General features: G+C 42.8%; 1 pseudogene; it reads right to left on the bottom strand.

The window, feature by feature from the left end:
* Positions 1-6,931: 6,931 nt before the first annotated feature.
* Positions 6,932-7,049, bottom strand: LOC124796692 (annotated as a pseudogene).
* Positions 7,050-7,523: the final 474 nt, after the last annotated feature.

Here is a 7,523-nt window from a genome sequence, read left to right as displayed (position 1 = left end):
AAAAACGTTCCGCCTATGGTCCGTCAGCGCACAAAGTCACGTTTGCTGCCGAGGGCGTTCCCTATAACGTCGACGCATTTAGAGTCTTTGAATGACGTTTCCTATTCTCTGTTTGTTCCTCAAGACATGCCCTACAACCTGTCGAAGTTTGTCGCAGCAAAATACTCGAATACTATGCAAGGGTACATTCTTATGCGCCGGACCGTGGTTCGATTCCCGGCTGGGTCGGAGACTTTCTACACTCGGGGAACGAGTGTTGTGTTGTCTTCATTAGCATTTCAATCTCATCGAGGTCCAAGTCGCAGCAGCGGCGTCAAATAAAAAGACTTGCACCAGGCGGCGGTCCTAGCCACATGCACATTTCGTTTTCTGTTACATAACTGGTACATCTGATGATTACAAACCTTTGTAAGTACATATACAGTGTATATTAGCTGATAACGTCAAATTATAAGACATCGGGACAACTAGCTACAAATATAATTTTTTTAGGTTATTGAGAATAATCGTTAACAAATGTCATTCCAACATAACCTCGTGATTAATAGAGAAAACAATAGGGAACAACTAGATATGACAAAATTATCTATGTCTGCTTTATGTTGTGCAGCAAAGTGGTACCGCAGTTTTAGCAGCAGCGTAGGCGAGGAGAAGTTTTGTGGGAATATTAGTTTCTTATCAGAATACATAGTTTATTAACACCGTCACCAGAACAATTCCAAATCATGCGAAAAAATCCACTGTTTAAATGTTTAAAAATGGTTCAAATGGCTCTAAGAACTATGGGACTTAACATCTGAGGTCATTAGTCCCCTAGGGTTAGAACTACCTAAATCTAACTAACCTAAGAACATCACACACATCCATGCCCGAGGCAGGATTCGAGCCTGCGACCGTGGCAGCAGCGCGGTTCTGGACTGAAGCGCCTGGTACTGCTCGGACGCAACGGCTGGCTAAATGTTTACAGTAATAATAGAAACGTAATTGAAAATCCTTTGAATAATTCACACCGAATACAGCAAAATTCTTATTCAGAGGAACTGTCCTCTGAAAATTTAAACGACCAAAAAGTGAAGAGCGATAAAAGTAAAAAGAAAAAAAAAGATTAGCAATTATTTATCTTGTATTAAATTTTATAATGCCATTAAACAGCGTCTCGTAGTTTTGTTTAGCCTGAAGAATGATCCAAAACCACTCCAGGGAGGAAAATTACTTTTGTAAAAACCTTACGTTTTCGATGCTATCCCACCTTCATCTATATAAAGAGGCTACTGACACGCTCCACGACATTACTTGCGATATACATTCGTAGATTAGTGCCGGTCACGGGTAGTAATTTCTCGAGCTGGAGTTTTCGTACCATTTCAAGGTGAGACTTCAACTCACTCCCGGTAGACATGAAACGCGAGATGTAGAAATATTTCGTCCAGCTGGCTGCATTCTGTTTTTGTCTGATATTTATACAACAGAACACAATATGCTTCAGGCATTATTTGTTTTATGTGTGCTTCAGAGGGATTAGAAGTGCAGAAGCGAGCAACTTAATTTATAAAAAATCTGGGACTGCCTTTTGAACGTGTGGCAATAAAAAGTCCGATTCATAATTCTGAATTACGTATAAAATTGATTTTTTGTTAACTACAATAAACATAGCTTTTGTTTTCTAAGAGCAAAGTAAATATGGAAAGCTTTGATGATCGTGACTAAATTTAGAGTAAAAGGAATATCGTTAGGGAAAAAAACTGTTTTTCTTCCGCACTGTCTTAAAAAAAACATGCTGCAGATTTGATACTTGTTTCGACATAAAAAAGTAAAGATCTCCTCATTTTGAAGGCTAGTTGAGTAACGCAGTGCTTCACTAGCCACGTCGAATTTCCTATTTACCATTTTCAATATTATAACTATCTTATCCAGTACAACGTGGACTCTGTACCATGGTCAGCTTAGAATTTTTTACATTAATCGATAATTTATGGAGGCGAAAGACGCGACAAGTGGCAGAAAAAATACCATGATCGATTTCAGATCGAACGCTAGACGTTTCGACTTGAAGGCCTTGCACCTAACCGATGAACCACCGAGCCACATCCGGTTATATCATCTAAACGAAAAATATTTCGTGGTTACAAAACGCAGTAGACTTCTCTGAGAAAATTATGCTATTCAGTTATTTATTTTTGTTTTTGACTTTCTTTTCGAAGTAATTACTCTTCTGACTGTGTTTGACAAACCCGTCATGTCTTCCCGTGCTAACATCTTCACCTCGGAGTGGGACTTGTAAGCAATGTCTTCGTTTATTTGCTGCATGTTTTCAATTCTCTGCCATCCTACAGGTTTTACCCTCTACTATCACGGAAGGTATTCCCTGATATCACTACACTGGTCCTATCATTCTGTCCCCTCTCCTTATCAATAATTTCTATTTACTCATTTCCATTTCGACTGTGCAGAGAACCTCACCATTTCACATGTCACCAGTCCATCTAATTTTCAACAGCCTTCTATAGCACCGAATTTAAGTCTTCGGTGCTCTTTTCCTACAGTCCATCACTCACTTTCTTAAGAGCGCTGTGCTCGAAAAGTAAATTATCAGAAATATTGTCTTCCATATAATACTGCGCTTGAAACGCAAATTCTCAGAAATTTTTCCTCGAATTAAGGGAATGTTTGATACTAGTGTACTTCTTTTAGCAAGATATGCTATCTTTACCTGAATTTGTCTGCTTTTGTATCATCCTTGTTAAGTCCATCATCAGTAACTTTGCTTCCGAGGTAGCAGAATCCCTTCACTTCGTCTACTTCACTGCCCCAAATTTTGATGCACAGTTTCTCGGTACTTACTTTCGTCTGTCTTTGCTTTACTGCATCTATATTCTGTCCTCTTTAGCCTGTTTATACCATTCAACATCTCCTGGAATTATTCCTTACTTTCACTCAGAAGAGCAATGTCATCAACGAATCTTATCATTGATATCCTTTCACCCTTAGTTTTAATCCCATGGAATCCGTCACTGCTTTCTTTGTACATCGAGACTAAAGCGTAGAGGAGAGAGGCAGCATCCCAGTCTTACACACTTTTCGATACGAGCACTTCGTTCTACCTCTTCGACTGTAATTATTCCTTATTGGTTCTTGAATGTATTGTATATTATCCGTATTCCTCTTTATACGTATCTACGCCTATTTTACTTTGCATTTCAAATTCTTGCTCCATTCTACATTGTCAAACGCATTTTGTAGGTCGGCAAAAGCCACGAAGGTTTCTGATTTTTCTTCTGTCTGACTTCTATTATCAAACGCGCCGTCAGAATTGCCTCTCTGGAGCCTTTATCTTTACTGAAGTCTAACTAATCGTCATCAAACAGATCCTCAGTATCGGAGCCGTGACGGCTTTAATTTTTCCGCGCGTGCTACACCGCTGGCGCCACGAACTACGTGAGTTGCCCATTTCGATCTGATCATATCTGGGGAGATGTGTCTTTCGTCGAAGCGTGTGTCGTTGGTTTTGCGGGCCCTGGTATTGCCAATTGGTTGGAGGGCACTTGGTTGCAAGGTGATGCTTTTGGGGGCTCCAGCTGTCTGGTACGGGCCTCGAGAAGAGTCGAGTGGTTAAATCGGTCGGAGGCAAGCCTTGCCGGCTCGTCAAAGGACTGGTAGCGGCGAGCTGCGGGAAGATTAGTGGACGTCATGTCTGCAAGCCTAAATTTTACGGCACCTTGAAGACCGCTTGAACGGATTGGAGGCAATAACACCTCGGCTTGGAATCCTGGAAGTCAGGGCTCCTTCATACCTGAGTGGAGTTAGGTGTTGCTTTTTTAATTTGTTTGAGTACTTGACATTGTCAGGCCACGTCTGCGTTAATGTGAAATTGGACCTGTAATATTAATGCGCTCTGAATGATTGTGTGTATGGTAATCAGGATAGTGTAACTGATGTACGAGTCATTTATTGTTCCGGGCCATATTCCATGCAAGTGTAAGAGCATTATCTGTTATAAATTGAGTTGATCAAACTCAAATTGTAACACGGTTTGCATCGAAGGCAAAGTACCCTTTGTAGATGAGTATGCCCTACTCATTGCATTAGCAGGCGCTGATATTTCACCCTCTTAATTTTTAAGAAATTTTAAGGAATGTTAAGTTTGTGTGTGCAGTCGCTTTCACAATAAGTTAATGTTGGCTACATCCTAGGCATTCTCGTTAGTAGCCTTATTTGGACAGATTACTGTTCCCTTCTCGTGTGTGTTGTCAGGTTAGTTTTGCCAGCGGACGACGCGTTCCTGTTTCCTGGGTCCAGAGGTATTTTCCTTCTGCTGCGGCGACACTTCCATCGTCAGACGACTAGATTGGCCAGCAATTTGGTGCCTCTACCAGCCGTGTCGTGTTGGCTCAAGTTAAGTAAAGCTGATCGTTTGATACGTACAACGGCCGAATGTCGCCAGTTAATCGGGAACTCTTAATCTATCCAGTTTGTGAATTTAGTAAGCTGTAATGGTTCGTAAATGGCGAAAAATTTGACTCAGGTGCGGCGAATTATTAATGCCGAGAGTAGTATAAACTACCTGCGTGAATTGGACGTTCCGTGCTACGGACGCATCCCTCTGGAATAAGTAACCAAAGAGGACTCTGTGTGAAGCGATTACAGTGATCGGACTTGTTTTCTGTAGTAAAGATTTTGCTATTGTTGTGCTACACTAGTAAGCTCCATTGTGAATGTTTAGTTAGTGGATGGCACAATAAACAAATTCAAGAAAATAATACGCGTTCAAGGTTGTATTTATCAGTTTATAAAAGATTTGACAAATATTCTTAAGGTATCACGTGACGTAGATCAATCGGAGGTGCCGTGTGGAATGACAGTGCGAGCCTGCATCTTTTCACGGTCAATATTCTTCGAGAGAACATCTCAGAACCAATAAACTTTTCGTTGATGAAAAGGTTAGGCACATCAATCCATACGCATCATACAACATAGCACCTAGTTGTACCGAACGATTTTCGTAACGAAATAAACATTTTAGAGATTTCAGGTGGAGCAGTTCCGACGGGGAGTACTAGCGAGATCGACGCTTCGGGACATATATCTAGCTCTGCTGTGGTATTTAAAACTAAAGACTTATATTCTTTAGCTTTTAAAAGACTGAAGCTAAAACCTAAATAAAACCCCTAGAAATCATAACTAAAAGTACCAAAAATAAATAAGAAGCAGCGAATTTTCTTAAACAAAATTTCTTAAATAAATAAATAGATTAAAATATAATAAAAAACTGCTCTTTAACTACTTGTTCAAACTTTGCACCCTTTTTGCTGCTTCTTCAGCGTGTTAAGCCTTTTACTTACGAATATAAACTGCTGACATTTTCCTTTTATCCTCACTCATTAGGTAACACCTGTCCGTCTGCTTAGCTGGGTGGTAACGTGCTCCCCTCCCATGCAAGCGGGCCCGGGTTCGATACCCGGCTGGATTGGAGATTTTCTCCTCTCTGGGCCTGGGTGTTGTGTTGTCCTCACCATCATTTCATCCTCATCACCGACCCGCAAGTCACCCAGTGTGGCGTCGACTGAAATAAGAATTGCACCTAGCGGCCGATCTCCCGTCTCACGGCGTCGCAGCTCGCCCCGGCCAGACCGATGTCATGGGTTGACTCCTGCTGCTCTCGTGTTGACCGCGAAGCCACTACCCCTCGCTATACGGCGCGACCCACTGGACTGAGCTGGCGACCTCTCATGCGCCGACGCTCAAGACGGACAAGTCATCTTGTGTCCCAGTGCGCGACCGACCAACCGATCGAACCAGCCGCCATTGACCATTGCCTGAACAAACTCGAGCAGAATGTCTGCCTAACACATAGTAGCACTCCGGACGACAGACAGACACTGACTGCCCCGCACTGTCCCGGCTGACCAACTGACCAGACTCCCCCCCCTGGCGAGCTTATAGCGCCCCTTAAATGCACGTGAACAGGCAACCTTTCTCCTTTTCCACCAGAGGGAGACACCAAAGCTGCGATTGCCACAGGGGCGCCATCGCCAGAAACGGAGGGCGACTGTTTCACACTACGCGCTGCGGCGCGCTCTTCAAAACAACTATTTTTACCACTCCTCAAAGTGCTCAGTGAAATTATTTCGTCTATTCACATATGAAAAGGGAACATGGAATGCTGGAGAGGAATAACCTATCTGTAAAACGGAAAGCGAACATCGTTCGTGGTGGCGGAAGTTGACTTTCCCGTACGAACACTAGTACTGCAGTACAAGATAACTAAGAATCACTTTCCCTCCTGCCAGTGCAGACCAGTGTGCACTGATTTACGGAGACGCTGTCCGCATGCGTTTGCTACTTTAGTGTTATTAGTAACTCATATCTGCATAGAATATAGCTTCAGCACGTTTTGTGGAAAGTAAACGCTGCGTCGTCAGTGATACATAAGGCACGCTTTAGACATTAGGCATATTTCTTTGTGAAACACTATGTAGTTGCTTGTTATGACGTAGTGGCGTAGAAAGAGTGGAGAATCACGTACTCCGTCTTCAGCTTGCAGACCAATAAAGGGGGGAAGTACATGAACACAATCCGAAATCCTAGCTTCCCTCACGCTTCTAACCACACACATCCCCACCCTCTGCACTGTGCTGCACTCCTGGACATTATTTATGCCTTATTACGACTATACTGCAGTTAGACGTACTACATACATTTAATATTTGTTTTTAGCCTACGTATTATAGAAGCACTCCGTCTTCAGGCCACAAGTGGTCCATCGGAGCCATCCGACCACCGTGTCATCCTCAATAAGGATGCAGACAGGAGGGGCGTGTGGTCAGCACACCGTTCTCCCGGTCATTACGATGGTTTTCTTTGACCAGAGCTGCTACTATTCGGTCGAGTAGCTCCTCAATTGGCATCACGAGGCTGAGTGCACCCTGAAATATGGCAACAGCGCATGGCGGCCCGGATGGTCACCCATCCAAGTGCCGGCCATGCCCTACAGCGCTTAACTTCGGTGATCTGACGGGAACCGGTGTATCCACTGCGTCAAGGCCGTTGCCTACCTACTTCATATAGAGATGCACCTTAATTTTATACCGTTAAAACAACGTTTTTAATAGTCTAAGATTCTTCATTCCCTGCAGCGTCCTACAGGAAAAAATGAATAGGACCTTTTCTGCAGGAAATTTAATGTAGTGTAATTTTGTACCAGGAAACATTTTCGCTAGAAGCCGCGATTTTTGAGTTATTCGATAACAACGTAAGAAAGTGAACTTTGAAGCTATGCCCACTAACACAACGCTCACACCCAATGGACCAGGACTTTTAGTATCTTGTTCATAGCTCTCCCTCCTATCATAGTACAAAAATTTGCGACTTCACGAGTTTTTCTCCCCAACTGGACCTTTTATGGTCTTTGTTAACTGGAATAATACATGTATTATTATCCATTCCACATTTAATTGGCGTTTGGAGTGACATTTTGCGGGAATGTTAGGAGCTACGACCTGGTCAGCTACAGTGCAGAGTCCATC

This window comes from Schistocerca piceifrons, chromosome 4, assembly GCF_021461385.2.
Source record: "Schistocerca piceifrons isolate TAMUIC-IGC-003096 chromosome 4, iqSchPice1.1, whole genome shotgun sequence".
Classification (NCBI taxonomy): Eukaryota; Metazoa; Arthropoda; class Insecta; order Orthoptera; family Acrididae; genus Schistocerca; species Schistocerca piceifrons.
This window is presented reverse-complemented; position numbering and strand designations above follow the sequence as displayed.